Raw genomic sequence first — 19,234 nt, 5'->3', positions numbered from 1 at the left:
AGAAAAGGTTGACAGGAGCCAGTAATGCAGAACCTTGCTGGACACAAAGGATTTTGGATTTTATTTGTAAGCACAATACTTCATTGTAATTTCATTATATAACCATTTCTTACAGTACTATTTTTTAGAAACTGAAGCAGTATTTATTCAAAGTTTGGTGAAAATCTCTTTGTAGCAATTTAAGATAATCTAGTAGAGTTTCCAATGTTCTAAACTGAGAGTCACAAAGCATAGAAAATCTAGACAAGTGAGTGGCTGGCATGGCACTTGTAAAGTCAGTCTCCCTCTGTGTCTCAATTAGACGTTATCTTGGCCATGTGCTGGGCAGGAGTCACAGAATAGTCCGTTCATGTCTCTGCATACTGTCAAGTGCCTAAACATGCAGATAGTCTGTGTAGGTTTTTTTAAGTGCTGAAAGTTTCATATATTTCCAATCTCCAGAAGTTCTGGTAATAAAGCTGAAATCACAGGGTAAAGATAATAAAGAGACGTTCTACCTCAGGGGGGAAAAAGTAAATTAGTAAATTATAAGAATAGCTATGTATGTGTCCAAATCTCCTTTCTAGTATGTTCCTGATTAAGATTTCTCTTTGTAGTAAAGAGGCAGGACATAGAAAAGTATGTATATCCTCAAAGCAAGGTTCAGTGATAGTGGAACCCAGACAAATGCCCAGTTTTAAGCAGCATTTATTCTGAGACCTTTTCCTCAAAAAGTGAATGAGCTTCAGTTTTCATGCTTTAATCATGTGCAGAAACTAGTAACCAAGACCCAAACTTGTCTAAGGCAGGAAATCCATCTTCTTTTAACTAAGATTCCAGAGTTATATGTTTAGGGAAAGGGTCAACCAGATATAAACCACTCTGTAGAAAACTGGAAGAAAACTAATTATCTTAAACCTTGAAATTGCCTGGAGAACATTGGTTAAAAATGGTGATTAAGATTTTGGAACCACCAACTGGCCCTCCTGCAGGTTTTATAGCCCAATTTCACACTGTCTTGGTAGTCTGAAAGCCCTCAAGTTGAGAATATAATTTAGAGATCCTAGACTTAGAGAAGTAAATGTAAATCCTCTCCAGAACAACACACTTCTACACCAGATCTCAAAGGATTCCACAGTTAAAAATCTAAGGAAAATCATTGTTCATAGACAAAGTACCAAATATGCAGGAAACAAGGCACCAAGGCAAGATCTAGAAGAAATAATAAAACAGACCTACAAGTATTTCGGATAATATAATTATCAGAGACAGACTCTAAGATAACATATTTATTACCTTACAGAATTTTTAAAGCCTTAAAATATCCTGTGAACAAGAAACTATAAACAATGACTAAGAAGATTCGAAAAGGAATGAAGCAGAATTTCTAAAAATTAAAAATTAAAATCCAATGAATGAGTTTAAAGGCAGTCATGGCTGAAGAGAGAATTACTGAACAAGAAAGTAAATCTGAGGAAATTACTGAAAAGTCAACTGAGAGAAACAAAGAAAAAAAAATATATGAGAAAGGTTTTTGAAGTGTCCAGATGCCTAGAAGAGAACTCAGAATCACGCTGGTGAGTATATGCAGAAGCAAATTACAGTAAAATCTACCTTCCAGCTGGGCTGGGGAACTCCTCCTCCTTTTGACCCTTAAAACCACTCTGACCCTTAATTTCTCAGTCACTTAAGCTGCCTGCAAATCAAACCACAAGAAAACTTCTTGGAAGGCAGGTGGGTTACATATCAAGCTAAGTGTTCTCTTAGCAGGGCCTCAGCTCTTTCTTAATCACATCCTTTTTAAGTGAGTAGAAAAGGCTTTAAAAAACGATGCTATGCCAGCAGAAGCCAGAGCTCCCTGAAAAATAGCCCTTACTCCTATGTGTACTTGTCAGCAGAGCCAGTAGCAGGGGGCCACCTAAATGGTAGCATCTGGAGTGCAATATAGTTTCCTGCTGTTTTCATGCAGCCAAGGTATCCATTAAAGAGCTGGCACAGCTTCCAGAGGCACATTAGAAATGGCCTTTACTAAATACACAGTCTCCTCTTCCTTCCACATATAGATTGTATCGCTTTAATTGGTCACTCACCCCTCCTCTGTTCTCCTGGTCCCAGGACAGAGGAGATTGCTGAACTGCTCCTGTATGTGTTACGGTAACACTGTTTCTTGCTGAGGAAGTAAGAACAGAATTAAGGCTGAGAATATATTTTCAGGAGCTATTAGGTCCTTTTTAGTTTTGTCTGAATCTGAATGTTTGGACTTGATATCCCAAGCTGTTTGAAACTCAAAGGTTCATTGCTTTGCCCCAGGGAAATCTGGATCTCTGCTGGCCAACATGATGAATTGCTTTTTGTTATGCCCTTCTCAGACCTTTGGAAGTATTAAGGATTAAAAATCAAGAGAGCCCAGGAGAAATCAGAGATTCTAACTATAGGTCAAAGTTGTTGAGAAGAGTGAATTACAAGAGGCCTAAAAATCCCATCATCTATTAAAGCACCTTACTGATCTCTTTAATCATGACTGTCACCTATCTGCCTATTGTCTACATTTTTTAAAAGCATATTGGTGAGACTGCAAATAACTCTATGACCAGTATGATCCTGGATGCAAGATCCAGGAAATTCTAGTCTCAGCTCTGCAACTTGATTAACCATGTGACCTTAGCCAGGCACAAACTTCCCATGCTTCATTCTCCTCATATGTAAATAACGATGATAATAATCATTGCGGTCTAATGAGAAATGACTTATACGTTGTTTAATGAGAGGAGAAATAAAGTGACAATGGAATATGGTGCCCAGCAGAGAACAAAAGGCTTCTTAGCTCCATAACTGTATTTACCAAACTTTATTAATAACAATGCTTGCCTGATTTTTCCCACTTAATTGTAAACTTATTAAGAATAGGAACTCTTTTATTCATATTTTAATTCCTAGCTCCTATGGAGTATCTTACATATAAAAGTTCTTCAGTAAACATTTGCTGAATGAATGATTCCTAATAGAGCTAAGTCAAGATAGGAATCCAGACATAGGGCCATACTGGAGAAGATAAGGAAATCAGGAAGTAAGAAGAGTGTTATACATCACAGTTTGTGTATGTCTTTCCAGTTAAATAAAAAAATACATATATGTATACATACACACATGAAAGCTATATATACACACATAATAGCTACACACACACACACACACATATAGTTTCAATTTTCCCTTTTTAAAAGGGTGTAACTTCATGAACTTAGAAAGACATTCTCCATTTGCTTATTTGTGTGTGAGGGGGGGGCAGTGTGCATGTGTGTCCTTTATGTTAGATGGTTTTACAGCAGACCCAAGGATAGAATCCTATTCCTACCAATAGTGACCCAAGTAGTCTAGTTGGTCCTAAAATTTTCTCTGATGTATTTTCCAGAGGACTGTAACATTTAAACCTTCATGCACAAAAGGTCTCTTATCCTACTCCTGACCATTTCTAACAGTTCATGAACATGATTGTAATTCAATAAAATTTAGTCCTTAGACTTTATGTACTTACATAATTATCTCCCCACTCCTGCCAAATCATAATTTATGAACTTAAGAGGCAAGAGATTGGGACACCTGGTGGTTCAGTGGTTGAGCGTCTGCCTGCGGCTCAGGGAGTGGTCCCAGAGTTCCCTGGAGGAGCCTACTTCTCCCTCCGCCTATGTCTCTATGCCTCTCTCTCTGTCTCTCATTAATGAGTAAATAAAATCTTAAAAAAAAAAGGCAAGAGAGCTAGCACAAGGCAGGTACAAAGTCTGTATTCTGTATGATTTCTTAAAAAAACAGTTTCAATTATACGGACTATGGATGAAACCACCAGAGAATTCAAATATCTTTTGTATTTGAAGTTATACTCATGTATGTGTATATACAAACATGTATGAATTTACACATAAACACAAAACAAATAAATGGCTAATGATTTCAGCAACAAACTGATTCTCTACCTAGGTTTTACCTAAGCATATTTGAATCTCTTCACTTACCCTGAAGAGAATACAAGGGAGGCAGGCAATACAAATTCTTGTAGAATTAAGACAGAAAACAGGTTAGAGCTAACATATCCAATGACAACACGCTCAGGTCAGCTTCCCTCGGGGAGGAGGCCACCACCTACAAGAGTCAGCTGATGTGACATGAAAGATTACCTTTCCAAACTGTCTTCTTTTTCAAACTGCTACTATGCCAGAATTCTTTAGTATTTTTTTGTTTACTATTTAGGATCCTTAAGTGTATATATTAAGAAATGCTGACATGGAAAAAATTCAAAACAATAAAATCCATTTTTCACTTAAAAGAAAACAGAATAGTCAGCTACTTTAGGTGTTTAAGCAGAGTGATCACAATCCAGTACCTGATTTTCATCCTAATAAAAATTCCTTTTATTATCCAGCAACTTATGTGGACTGCTTAGGTTTCAGATGCTCAAGTCATACTGTCCATTCTCACAATCTTAAGACACCAGGATGATGTACTGCTATTGCCTGCTTGGTACAGTATTCAGGGTACCTACCTCCTATAAGCAGAGACTCTAGGCAGCCGAACTACCTAAGGAGTTTGTGTGGTGAGCTTTAAATAAGATTTTTTTTTACAAAACTTAAAAAAAAAACTTATTTTTTAAACTGTTGGATGTAAAGCACAAGGCATAACTTAAATGTCCACAGAAGCTAGAAAAATAATGGAAAAGTGGCAAATGGGCTGAAACTTTCTTAAGAATGGAGATGGGCAGCCCGGGTGGCTCAGCGGTTTAGCGCCACCTTCAGCCCAGGGTGTGACCCTGGAGACCCAGGATTGAGTTCCACGTCGGGCTCCCTGCATGGAGCCTGCTTCTCCCTCTGCCTGTATCTCTGTCTCTCTCCCTCTCTCTGTGTGTGTCTCTCTCTCTGAATAAATAAATAAAATTTAAAAAAAAAGAACCAGGGAGACATTTTTTAGACTTCAACAAAAATATATGTATTTGTTGTTTTCTTAAAACACAGGAAATACAATATCCATTTGTAAACTGATTTGATTTTCCATTTGAGTCAGGAATACAGAGAAATATTCCTCCTACTACTACAAAGAAAAGCCATGGTGTAAGCATGATAGAGAGAGAGAGAGAGAGAGAGAGAGAGAGAGAGAGAGAGAGAGAGAACAAACATGTGAACACGAAGCTTTAGTATTGGGAGAAACAGGCTATGTTGGAAACCATGGTGAACTAATGAAATAATGTTCTCTAACCGTACTTGACTTTTGTGCCCCGCTGGAACTTGCGTTATATTTCCAGATCTCATTTTTAAAGAGGAGCTGAATACTAAGTTATGAATGTGAAATATCCTGATTTTTAAGAGAAGATTTAATTTCTATGTAAGGTGCGGAGCAAACAAAACATCTGGAGACCATATTCAGTCTATGACCTACTTCTTTAGGACTTTTATCTAGAGGAATGCTACTATGCTCTGAATATTTGTGCTCCCCCTTCCCCCCTATTTTGAAATCCTAACCCCCAAGGGTAATGGTATTTGGAGGTATTGGAGCCTTTGGGTGGTACTTAAATCTTGAAGGTGGAGCAATCATGAATGAGATTAGTGCCTTACAAAAGAGGTTCCAAAGAGACCTCTAGCCCTGTTGTTCACTATGCGAGGACACAATAAGACACAGTGAAAAGTCAGTCTGCAACCCAGAAGAGGGCCTGCACCTGACCATGCCAGTATTCTGATCTGAGATTGCAGCCTCCAGACTGTTGTTTATAAGCTATTCAGGGCATGCTATTTATTTTGATAGTCTGAATTAAGAGATATTTAAGTTAGATAATAACTAAATTTAATTTTACTATCCAGAGAAGGCTACAGTAATGGGAAACATGTGCTCTCATAATTCCCTCATTCTGTTGTTCTCTTTGGACTGACATGGATTTTTGCTCTCATGCTCTGGGTTTTTGTTTGTTTTTATTTTTTCTTAAAGATTTTATTTATTCACGAGAGACACACACACACACAGAGAGAGAGAGAGGGAGAGAGAGAGAGAGAGAGAGAGAGAGAGAGAGAGAGAGAGAGAGAGGTAGAGACACAGGCAGAGGGAGAAGCAGGCTCCATGCAGGGAGCCCAACGTGGGACTCGATCCCAGGTCCCCAGGATGAGGCCCCAGGCTGAAGGCAGTGCTAAACCGCTAAGCCACCTGGGCTGCCCAAAGATTTTATTTATTTATTCACGAGAGACATACACACAGAGAGAGAGGCAGACACACAAGCAGAGGGAGAAGCAGGCTCCACGCATGGACCCTGACATGGGACTCAATCCCGGGACTCCAGGATCACGCCCTGGGCCGAAGGCAGATGCACAACCACTGAGCCACCAAGGAGTCCCTCATACTCTGGTTTTTAAGGAATCTATGGATGACTCATTAACAGTTTCTTTCTAGAAAGTCAGATAAAGAATTGGTTGAGTTATACTTTCCACGGTTACTTTTCAGTCAATAGGTTCACCCTTTTAATATTTTCAAATAGCTGTTATTCCCCTCTTGGAAGGTGCTTGCAATTTTTCCAAGTCGTTCTCTTTGAAAAAAACCACCTTCCTTACTTGCCTTGGCGAACACCACATTTATAACTCATTATCTTAGGACTTAATTCTTCTATTCATGGCTACTTTAAATGATTCTGTGTTGGATTTAAAATTTGCCTAACCTAGTCCTCAAATTCAGAGAAATTACACTAACTCCCTAATTACACTCAGTAGTGCTTTGATGCTCTTGTTTCATTAAATTTTCATACATCACCGCCTCTCCACTCTACATCTTTTGTAGACAGTCATACTACGGTACAAAGTGAAGTGCTTAATGAAAGGGAAGGTGATGTCTGTCTTACCTTGTTTCCATTGGTAGTCTTGTCTGTTTCCCATAATCCCTTATGTAAAGTATCGTTTGTTGGTATTGATGGCTTCATACACAGTTTATTCTTTTTTTTCCCTTCTGTGCTATACGCCCTGCTCCTCTCTTTTGTATCTCTATCCATTTTGAAAGCTCAAAATTTTTTACCTGTACCTCTCTTCCCCAAAATTTTATTGTTGGTGGGTAAAGATGGTGGCTGATAATAAGCCCTCTTAGGGGTGAGTAAAGGGACATTTTTCCAAGGGCTAATTCTGCTTCTCCTAAAGAGAAGCAAGTTAAATGTATCAGATATTTGATGAAATGTAAAATTTACATTTTCACTATTCAATTCACACAGCAAGTCATTCATTCAGAAACATAAGGCACCATATAAGACAGCTTATGTTTTCTTTAAATATAAAGATGCAACATTCATTTAATTTACAAATAGATAATGGTTGTTCTTATATTGCTGAAATAAAATTAGGTTTCTGTAAGTTTTAGTATTCTGATTTGTTACTTCAATTACAGCATTACCTCAAGTGTAGACATCATATGTGATACTGCTTGATACTTAATAATAAACTGCCAAGTATATCAGGTTTGCTTAGTTAAGATAATGACTAACAAAAGACAGGTTATATTCTTTATAGGAAAGTATAAATATGACTTCCAGTATGCTATGACAATCATTTCTTATAAGACTATTTTGCAAATCAGAGCATCAAACTTTCTGAAGCCAAATTTTAGCATTATAGTCATATACTGTTGACACAATCATCTCTATTCAGTTTGGTGCTCTAATGCAATTGCAAAAAGTCATTGTACTTTAGGAAGACTAAAATCTTTCATCATGGAAAACATAACACCTAGTTTTTAGAATGCCACATTTCCCTGAAATATATTGCACATTTCTGTGCACTACTTTTACTGCCACTATCTTTTACTATTCAATGATAAATATACTGTTTAAATGCTTTTGTCTAATTGGGTCATGTTGCAATGAACAACTGCCTGTGTTATGTATTAATGTACAATAGGAAGCTCCTGAATAATGTCTTTTTTCTCCACATGCAAAGTAAAATACGTTACAGCAGCAAGATACATAGAGAGCCAAAACCTTCCATTATTTATGGTATCTTCAAGAACAGTGATTGGAGTTCAATGCGGCAAAAGTAAGACAAACTAGAAAAGAACTTTAGAGGTAGATTTTGGTTCAACACGAAGAAGAGGATTATAAATATTAAAGCTATTTTAAAAGGAAACAGACTTTCTTGGGAGGTACTGAGATCCCTGTTATCTGAGGTGTTCAAAGAGGCCTGATGGTGCTGGAAAATACCAACACAAGGCAGACCAATGGCCAACGTTATTTTCGAGTCCCTGTCTAAACATGGGGATGCCAATAACTGGCAATTTTAGAAAAGACAGAATACTTATTTAAATGAAAGAATATGGGGATCCCTGGGTGGCTCAGCAATGTAGCTCCTGCCTTCAGCCCAGGGCATGATCCTGGAGTCCCGGGATCGAGTCCCACATCAGGCTCCCTGCATGGAGCCTGCTTCCCCCTCTGCCTATGTCTCTGCCTCTCTCTGCCTCTCTCTCTCTCTATGTGTGTGTGTGTCTCTTGTGAATAAATAAAATCCTTAAAATAAAAATGAATAAATAAATTAATAAACAATAAAGAGACTTTTAAAAAGAAAAAATAAATAGATAGATAGATAGATAGATAAATAAATAAATAAATAAATAAATAAATAAATAAATAAATAAATAAATAAATAAATAAATGAAAGAATATTTTATCTAAACATGTATGTGTTATATTAGAAACCTTCCTATGCCCTGGAGATAAAACAGTGAATAAGACATATGTCTGACTTCATGAAATACAGCCTATTAGAGAAAACTGACAACAGACAACTGTGGACAGACTGAAAAGCCTACGCCTTTGGTTCTTTAAGAGTATGGGACAGGGAAAGACTACCTTCTGTAGACAGAGCCCATGCTTGCAGCCGCAGAAAACCAGGAGACCAAAACAAAACAAATGGGGGGTGGGGAGAGAAAGAGGTTTTTTTTTTTAATTTTTATTTATTTATGATAGTCACACACAGAGAGAGAGAGAGAGAGAGAAGCAGGCTCCATGCACCAGGAGCCCGACATGGGATTTGATCTCGGGTCTCCAGGATCGCGCCCTGGGCCAAAGGCAGGCGCTAAACCGCTGCGCCACCCAGGGATCCCCGAGAAAGAGTTTTAAAAGGAATTTTATGTGATATAAAAGAGCAAAGTAATGATGACATGATGGCAAAAAACACAACTTTTTTGGGATTTATTTTACCATTTCCTGCAAAGTGTTTGAACTAAATCCTGGTGGCCACGAGGGGCCACTAAAGAATTTTAAGCTGGAGAGTAGTCCGATGATACACAGACTACAGAGAAATAACTGTATGCATAATGTGAAAAGGGGTGAACCTGGCAGTGGATGCTCACTATTGAAATAAACTCAGTGGGAAATGATTAAAAATTTAAGGTAGTGGCAATGGGAATGCAGAGAAGGGAAGATCAAGAAAAAACAGCCTCTCCTAAATCTGGTAACTGATTAGTTATAGAGAAGAAAGGAAGAATAAGGTCTCTTGGATTTCTGCCTCCTTTCTTCATCCATTTTATTTCAGTAGCTGGAAATTGAATAATAAATAATAAGATAAGCCCCTGGACTTCTCCATGCACCCAGGAGGAGCTTGGGAAACATATGAGCCACACCTCTCACCTAGATCTTAAAAAAGCAGAATTGGGATTTCCAAGAATTCTGACAAATCCAGGGTTTCTCTTGGTCACTAATAACTAATTTAAAGTTAAGTGATGTACACAGTTTGCCTCCTTTTTAATTTACGTGTTAAAAAGCAAATGAATCTAATACAATTACCCTATTAGGAGGCCTCTGTTCCTGTGCATGAGGAAATCCATCTGCCGGGCTGAAAGACAAGATCATGTAATAGCTCACTTCATGTTACATGACTGAAAATCAAGAGTTTTCAAGGGATCTTCTGTTTAATGTTTCACACTTGTTTCACACTGATTTGAAAGTGATCTTTTCCTGAAATTCAAACATTTTGGTAACCTAGAAGACAGCAGTTTCTTTAGAATTTAAGAAGTTATTATGTCTTAGTTGGCTTAAGCTGCTCTAATACCATAAACTAGGTAGCTTAAACAACAGACATTTATTTCTCACAGTTCTGGAGGCTGGGAAACCTAAGATCAAGGCGCCGGCCAATTTGTTCCTGGTGAGAGCCTTCTTCCTGGCTTTCAAACTGCTACTTTTCACTATGCCCTTACACGTTGAGAGGGAGAGAGAGCAAGATCTGGTCTCTTTTTCTTGTAAAGACACACTCATCCTTCATGGGGGTCCTACCCTCATAATCTCATATAAATGTAATTACCTTCCAAAGGTTCCACCTCCAAATATCATCACATTAGGGGTTAAGACTTCAACATAGGAGTTTTGGGGAAACACAAACATTTAGTTCATAATAACATATATGGGAGTAAAAAAAAAACTCAACATATTCACATAACAGGTATTTCTTGAACTTACTGTACGCTAAGAGCTGTGGATACAGAAAAGACCAAACACAGAATTCTGTAGTCTTATAACATACATTATAATGGGAGAGGAGGAAACAACCAAGAAAGTAGTAAGTCCTATAATGTAACAAATAATAAATGCTAAAGAGAAAAACAAAGGAGATGGGCATAGATGACAATGAGTATATGTAATTTAGAAGTGGTTACTGAAGAAAAGGCCTCACTAAGTTAGTATTTGGGCAGAGAGTTAAAGGAAGTGAGACAGTAAACCACGGAGCTAACTGAAAGAAAAGACAGAGGCAAAGGCAAGCAAAAAAAATCCTCAGAGCACAGTGATCTGCATGTATTCCATAAACAATAAAGAGGCCAGTAGGGTTGGATGAAGTAAACAAAAGGGAAAGTAGGCTGGAATTAAGAAATAAGAGACAAGATCAGGTAGGTATTTATAAGCCATTTTACAGATTTTTGCATACTTCTGAATGAGACAGGCAGCTAATAAAGAGTTAGGAGCAAAAAAAAAAAAGATTTGGTTTGGGGTATGTCAGGTTTCAGATGTCTACTAGTCATCTAATAGAACTGCTCAGTAAACATTTGGGAGTACAAAAAAAGCAAGGCTAGAGGTAGAAATCAGGGAGCCATTAGCACATCAATAGTATTCTGGTTAACTCTGCAGCAGTGACAACTCCATTCCCCAAACCTTGCTGGTTTGCAACAACAAATATTTCTCACTCACCTTACTTCTTGGTTGCTATATGGGCTAAATGCTGCACTTTTGTTTCTGTTTCCTTATTCGAGCATACTTCCTGAAGGAAGGATCTTTCTGGGATATACCAGTTGCATCTTATATGACAAAATGAGAGCAAGAGTATGAACAGATGAAGCTTCTGCTTAGGACCTGGCATACTGTCACTTCCGCTCACATTTCATTGGCCTAACCCAGTCAATCATATGATCAAGCCAAAAAAAAAAAAAAAAAAAAGAATAGTAGTAGTGACTTCTACTCCACCTACAAGGAGGCACTGATCAATGTTAGTCATGCTGCAAGAGCAAAAACATGATATCTTGTTACAGAGACACAGAGAATGAATGAGTGCTATGCTATAATCTATTACAGACACATAATTATATTTAAAACCCTAAGACTAAATGAGATCATCAAATAAGTGAGTATAGAAATGGAAATTATCCAGGACTGAGCCCTGGATCATTCTGTCATTAGAAGGTTGACCACATGAGGAAAAACTGGTAAAGGAGACCAAGAAAAAGCTACAGTGAAATAGAAAAGCAGAAGAGAATGGTCAACTGGAAGCCAACTATAGAAAGAATTTCAAGGAAAAGATAGCTATGATTTGTGTCAAATATCACTGATAAGTTCATGTGAACTGACAAATGACCACCAAATTTGGCAATGGGGAAGCCTTTGGACTTACATAAGGAAATTTCACTGGAGTAAAAGAGCGATAGCCTGAATTCAATGGTTTTAAGGAAGATGGAAGAAGTACAACTGGATGGAGTCAGTATAGATAACTCATGAGGAATTCTGTTTTTAACAAAGAGGAGATAAATGAATCAGGAAAGTGAGGTAAAGAGGAAGAGTGTGTGTGTGGGTGGGTGTGTCTGTGTGTGTCTGTGTTAAATAATGGGGAATAATACCACTTATGTCCTCTGACTGAAAATGATCCCACAGAGAGAGGAAAAATAGAAGAAAAAGGTGACAATTGTTAAAACAAGGTTGTTAACTGGCCAAGAAGGAAGGGATCCTCTGTATAAGTGGAGGGGCTGGCCTCAGAGTGGTACTTAGAGAATTCATCTGTCTTAAAAGAATGAAGGCAGAGTATGTGGGAACAGAGGCTGGCAGGTAGATCAGCTCCACTTTTCTCAAGAAATGCATAGGCTGTAAATTAAGAAGCAGCAGACTAAGAAAAGCAGACTATCATAGTGGAGAGAGGCACTGCAGGGTTTTAGTTCCTGATTTAAGTCCTTACTAGCCATATGACCTAAGGCAAATCCTAAACTTCTCCTTCCTCAATTTCTTAAGTGGAAGATGGAGATACTGGTGTCAACGTAATAAAGTTGAGAAGGATTAAATGACATAATGTATCTATCTTTCCACCTTTTGTTTTTCTTTACGTTATATCCCTACTGCTTAAGTGTCTGAGACTTAGGAGGCACACAACTATAATGAATAAAAACATCTGAAAAGTAATTACATGGTACTTGGCATATAGTAAATGTTCAATTATTATACCAACAGTTAACAATTGCAATACCTTCAATGATTGACTCATAGTGAAATGAACCCTTTCTTAATAAAGACAAGGGTCATTTATCAGGGGAGGATATAAGGTATGAACTGAAAATCAAATTTTATTTGATTCTTATTTCAAAGTAACAGTTATTTTGAAAATGTCTAGATTCTTTCTCAGAAGTATCCATGAATAAGGCTAAAACCTTTCTTATCACTATCATTACTGTTTATATTTTTCCTAAAAGGATTTATAGGATCTCCTATTATCATTAACTTTCCTTTATCAATACTGGGGCGCCTGGGTAGCTCAGCTGGTTAGGTATACAACTCTTGATTTTGGCTCAGGTCAGGATCTCAGGGTAGTGAGATGGAGCCCCAGGTCAGGCTCCACACTCAATGCTGCATCTAATTGTCCCTCTCCTTCTTATTCTCCCTTCCCCCCCCCCACCTCTCAAATAAACAAATAAAATCTTCAATGCACAATAGCCATGCATTCAGCAAACTAGGTTATCTTCTGAAACCTCTAAGTGATCAGTATTTTCTCTTAGTAGTAGTGTAGATAATAAATAAACACATGCAGATTTTGAGTTTCATTTTTTATGACTACGCAACCAAAATATTCATTAACTAGCAGAACAGTCAGTATTGTTAAAACTAAACACCATTTATCAAATTCAATTATGAGTGACCTACTTATAGTTTCTTACTATTACACTCAAATTTTAAAAAGTACATTTGATGCTGATGCACGATATGAAGCGTATAGAATCAGCAGACATTTGAAATATAGCTTATATCTTACACACTTAATCATATCAACTGATGATCCATTGAATAATTTGATGGATCAATTAGTTCCATCTGCATTAAAATTTGTCAGTATTTTTAGCATCTGTTAATTCAGCTAAAAGAATAATCAATTAAACTACATTTTCACTGTAGTAATTCAATAATTCCTTCCACCTAGTTTACTCAATTGTGAGGCTCTCATCCATTCTTTTCAAGTAATATTTTTATGTACTATGCATGTGTTTTCATTCAATAAAACACAGAGTTTTCATAATTGTATATATTCAAAAATAAAATATCAAACATATATGTTGCTCTTGCATTGTAGATACTGGAAATGTTTACATTCATGTATATAATTCTTTTGGCAAAGAATGGGAATTAATAAGAAGAGCTTAGCAGACATTCACCTAAGCATCCTCAAATATTGGCTAAATAACCAAAGCTATTGGCTATATAAATTTTATTTAAGATTTATATGCCAGAGAATGTAATTTAAAATGTACTTAAGTTGTCATATCTAATTCCCATACTCCCTAAAGAGGCAATATTAGTCCCAAAACACAAATAAGAATTTACTAAGCTTGATTAGATTCAATGACTTATCCATGGTTACAGGGCTAGAACATGGTAAATTGAGTACTCCAACTTAGCTGCACATAAGCCAAAGCCCTTGCTGTAAGTCTGTGATTATCGTGTCCTATGCCATCCCCAGGTTATAAGACACAGAAATGAATGACACAGTTCCTTTCTCACAGTCTGGTTGGGGGATGTAGAGTATAAAATCAAAAATTTCAGAACTAATGTAATAGTTTAAGAAAAATGTACAGAATGATGCAGGAATAAGATTGCTGTCCAGCAGAATTTTGTTCCCTAAGAACTTAAAACATCAGATTTCTGATTACATATACTTGACACATAAATACGACCTTAACTGCTGTGGCTTTTTTCGTCTTCAGGTTGGCATGTCTATGTATGTGTCATACAAACAGCCACTTTTGCTCTCATCTTTAATACATTTCAACAACTACAAAATCATTGTTTATGCTTGATACCAAAAGTAACGCTTAGCCTTCGTCAATACTCATCATCTCCATAAAATTAATTAAATCAAAACAGTGCATTACAATTCTGTCATTTTCATGATGCGAAGTCGATGTCTTAGATTTTTCACCATAATTATCCCTGAAGAAAAGATTTTATACCTAGTGATGGATTTCAATGTGACAGATACAAGATAACTGTTATCATTTTGAAATTAGAAAAAAAATAGGGGTCAGATATGTTTGTCAACAGCTTGGATCATATAGTCAACCACATAGCTAAGAGAATAGATTTACTTATTATCAGGTAGTGGGCAGGAGAGATGAGAAAGAGGCAACATAGGAAAAACATACTGAGAAAGCAAAAGTAGTAGCTACTATGGTCCAGTCCTTAGATGTGAATATTTAATATACTTTCCTCCTCCCCCCTCCCCCTCTTCCTCCTCTCCCACCTCCTCCTACAACTCTTCTTTTTCTTCTTCTTCTTCTTGAGAGAGAGAGACAGGGAGAGAGCACGTGCACAAGCAGGGGGGATGGGGGAGAGGGAGAGAGAACCTTAAAGCAAGCTCCGTGCCTAGTGCAGAGCCAGACTCAGGGCTCAATCTCACATCCCTGATATTGTGACCTGAGACAAAATCAAGGGTCAGATGCTTAACCAACTGAGGTCACCCAGGCACCCCTAAAATACTTTCTTCTGATAATGGACTCTTCCCTACTCTGATCTTAAGAGGGGGCACATGACCCAAACTAAGCCAACCAGATTCTATCCTCCAGAAATTTTAATTGCAGGGGAACAAACAACTAAAATTAGAGCTGTTTCTGATGACAGTGCTGTTTCTGGTCTCATTCCATCAACTACATTCTACCCAAACTAACATCAGTGACAAGCATACTAAGATATTAATCAAAGAGAATAGGGAAAAAAAAAGCCTTTGAGGGGGTAGATTTTCTTCACATGGATAGGGTGGAAGATAGACTACCCATGAGAGAGGAGGCTGTTACCATACAGCAATCCTGTTGAGTAGGAACCAGGACTCTCCTGTCAATCTGATTAGTATTTCCTTCTTCTGAGAATAAAGAAGGAAAATAAACAGAAAAAAAAATCTTACACCTATTTTTAAGGATTGGTGAGAAGAAAAAAAAATAATGTATGTAAACTGCCTACCTAAGTGACTAGCACAGTAAACATTTAGTGGATGAAAGCAACTAAAGATCTTTTTGAAATTCAAAATAGTTCTTTTTAGTTCTATTTTCATAGTTAAAAGGAAATACACATTCCTTAGAAAAAAATGAAAAAATGCAAGTGAACAAAGTAATAAAGTTGAAAACTCTTGAATTCCCACCAACTAGGTTACTAAGCCATAACCACTAGTCAACTTGGGGGACGTGTACATTCATTCATGTTCTTTGTAACCTGTATTTTTTTCTAAGATTTTATTTGAGAGAGAGAGAAGGGGGGGGGGGAGAGAGAGAGAGAGAGAGAACGCCTGGGGGGAGTAGTAGAGGGAGAGAGACAAGCAGACCCTGTGCTGAGCACAGAGCCTGACAAGGAGCTCAATCGAAGGAACCTGAGATCATGACCTGATCAAAATCAAGAGTCTGGTGCTTAACCAGCTGAACCACCCAGGTAGCCCTGTAAGCCATATTTTGTACGTAAGTATGTATTATACAAATCTTCTCATACCAACAGCAACATCATTTTAACACCCATGTATACATGTAGTACACCTTTGCACAGATACAACATCCTTTATTTCACCACTCTATTTCACCAACACCCTTTATTTCACCACCTCCACCCACTTATTTCACCCACGCTGAGCACCAATGTTGATTCCACTTATTTTCTCTAAAAAGTGATATTGTGATAAGCATAAATATAGTACATAAATGTAGTTACATATTAATGTGCTTGTTTATTTTTGAAGGAATAAATCCTCTAAGTATAACTAGTAGCTACAATCATAATCACTTTTCTTATCAATAATAGTCACTTGTTCAATACTGTCTTCCATTTTAGACTGGCAAGTAAATTTTTGAGATTTTAGATACATTTTTTTCTTTTTCCCATCTTACTGAAATAATCTAGTTTAGTAATTCTTTCCCTGAGGATTTACCATCTGGTATAAAGTGGAAGCAGCTGAAGAAACCTGTCATTTACAGAAAGCATAAAACCACTGAGATTATGTCACATATCCTAGAGTGGAGAGCAGTAAGGTAAGGATGCCTGGGTGGAGAAAGAGATGTTTGTAGGTCCCTTTGGTAATACAGGTATTGGTTGGTCTCCAAGGAAGTAGTCAGACTTAGGAGAGTACACCACTAGAGCAGCACATCTAAGGAACTTGAATCCTAGCAAAAAATCCCCACTACATATGTAGGATAGCAGAGAAAATTCCTGGACTTCAAGCATCTATTGTGGGCTTGCAAAAAACAAGAATACTAACAACTACAACAGAGAAAACAGGGCCATCTTCCATCTCCTACTCATTAAAAATTCTCCTTGTGTGATTTTAGGAGAGAAAACGAGGCTAATAAAGACTGATAAGGAATTTCCTAGCCGAATGCCTGGTACACCGCAGGCACTCAACCTTTACTGAATTGAGTTATTAAGTAAAAAAAAACAAAAACAAAAACAAAAACAATGGGAATACTGTAAAGTATTGAGGGGACTTAATTGTAGCTTGGGGGGATGTTGAAGAGCCTTTATTGAAGACTCTAGGATGAGAATCCTAGGAGGCAGTGTCTGGCAGAGTCGATATAGAAAGACCTCAGCACTTGTTCAATAGGACTTCATTAAGCTGCAAGGAGGCTAGAGAGGAATTCTGAAATTACTCTCACACCTTGCCTTGACTCTAATACTCTGTGTTCTCCCTATTTTCTTTCTTCGGACCTCAGTCAGTTCTAGTTTTAGTGGTTTCTACTTACCCAGTTTCTGACCACCCACTTAACTTCACTACTTAAAGTGTGTCTTCTTCGTCACTCCATTTCTCTTGGATGGCTTTTAGTTCTGATGTATATGGCCTGTGATCCCCAACTCTTTTTTTAAAAAATCTCTTTCTTCTGTTTCTTTTTTAATTGTGGTAATAAGATTTAACATGAGATCTACCCTTTTTAAACAAATCTTTAAGTGTACCATACAATATGTATTTACTCTTTTTATTTGAGAGGGAGAGAGAGAGTGTGTGTGTGCGCACGCACAAACAGGAAGGAGGAGCAGAGGGAGAGGGAGAAGCAGACTCCCCACTGAGCAGGGAACCTAACATGGGGCTTGATCCTAGGACACTGAGATTATGACCTGAGCTGAAGGCAGACGCTTAATCAACTGAGCCACCCAGGTTCCCCACTGTACCATACAATATTATTAAATATGATACCAACTCTTCACCCTATGGCTATCTTGCTTGAAGCTTAGGACTTCAGGGAACAAGGGTTTGAACAAACTGAGCCAGGTACTTGAACCTGGATTGAGAAAATGACATGAACCAAAACCCAGGAAAGAAAGGTAAAGGGAAAAGTCTTGAAAATAACATTGTAGAACAAACTATCAGATAGGTGAGAAGCCACAAATTCATAATTTTACAGGTTTGATATCATTGGTCATTTACTTTCAGTCCAAATATATTTATTTCCTTTAGAAAACTTTTTTTAAGAAGTATTTTTTTTAATTTTTTTATTTATTTATGATAGTCACAGAGAGAGAGAGAGAGAGAGAGAGAGAGGCAGAGACACAGGCAGAGGGAGAAGCAGGCTCCATGCACCGGGAGCCCGATGTGGGATGCGATCCCAGGTCTCCAGGATCGCGCCCTGGGCCAAAGGCAGGCGCCAAACTGCTGCGCCACCCAGGGATCCCTAGAAAATTTTTTTAATTTTTAAAAATCTTAGTTTTGAATTAAAGTTCAGTTAATTAATATATAGTGTAATGTTAGTTTCAGGTGTACAGTATAGTGATTCAATACTTCCATACAACACCAGGTGTTCATTACAAGTTCACTCCTTAGTCCCTATTATGTATTTAACCATCCCCCCCACCTACCTCCCATCAGATAACCATCAGTTTGTTCTCTACAACTAGAGTCTATTTCTTGGTCTGCCTCCCTCTTTTTTTTTTCCCTTTGCTCATTTGTTTTCTTAAATTCCGCATATGCACCCTGATGTTTATAGCAGCATTATCTACAATAGCTAAATTATGAAAACAGGCCAAGTGTCCATTGATTGAGAACTGATAAAGAAGATGTGATGTGATGTAGGTGGCATGTGTATATAGATCTGAATATTATTCAGCAATAAAAAGGAATGAAATCTTGCCATTTGCAATAGTGTGAATGGAGCCAGAAAACATTATGCTAAACAAAGTAAGCTCGTCAGAGAAAGCCCAATTCTATTTAACTCAACAAAAATGGAATCAAGTAATGATGGATATAACATAAAAATTAAATTGAAGGGACACATAGGTGGTTTAGTCAGTTAAGTGCCTGACTCTTGATTTCAGCTCAGGTCATGATCTCAGGGTTGTGAGATCAGTCTCTGCATCAGGTTCATGCTGAGCATAGAGCCTGCTTAAGATTCTCTCCCCCTGTCCCTCTGCCCTTCCTCATGTGCTCTCTCACTCTCTAAAAAAGAAAAAAAAGAAAAACCAATTTTATTTCTATGGCAGACAAAACATTATACATAATAGGATAACATAAGGCAAAAGCTGCCTTTTGAGAGTTCTGATGACATTTATGTGCCT

The 19,234-nt window shown here is 37.5% G+C and overlaps 1 protein-coding gene across 2 annotated transcripts in view; it reads right to left on the bottom strand.

Annotated features, from left to right (window-relative positions):
* Positions 1-19,234, bottom strand: part of GABRA4 (gamma-aminobutyric acid type A receptor subunit alpha4) — a 223,288-nt gene that overhangs the window by 24,999 nt on the left and 179,055 nt on the right. Inside the window, exon 10 of one of the 2 annotated variants that reach the window (XM_055339185.1) lies at positions 414-458. The exons of the other annotated variant lie outside the window; for it this stretch is intronic. The gene's annotated coding sequence lies outside the window, so the exon portion shown is untranslated. Of the gene's footprint in view, positions 1-413; positions 459-19,234 lie in introns of those variants that run through there. 2 annotated transcript variants of the gene reach the window in all.

The sequence above is a fragment of the Nyctereutes procyonoides genome, unplaced genomic scaffold (genome assembly GCF_905146905.1).
Source record: "Nyctereutes procyonoides isolate TBG_1078 unplaced genomic scaffold, NYPRO_anot_genome, whole genome shotgun sequence".
Lineage (NCBI taxonomy): Eukaryota > Metazoa > Chordata > Mammalia > Carnivora > Canidae > Nyctereutes > Nyctereutes procyonoides.
The sequence above is the reverse complement of the archived record's forward strand: the minus strand, read 5'-3'. Positions and strand labels throughout refer to the sequence as shown.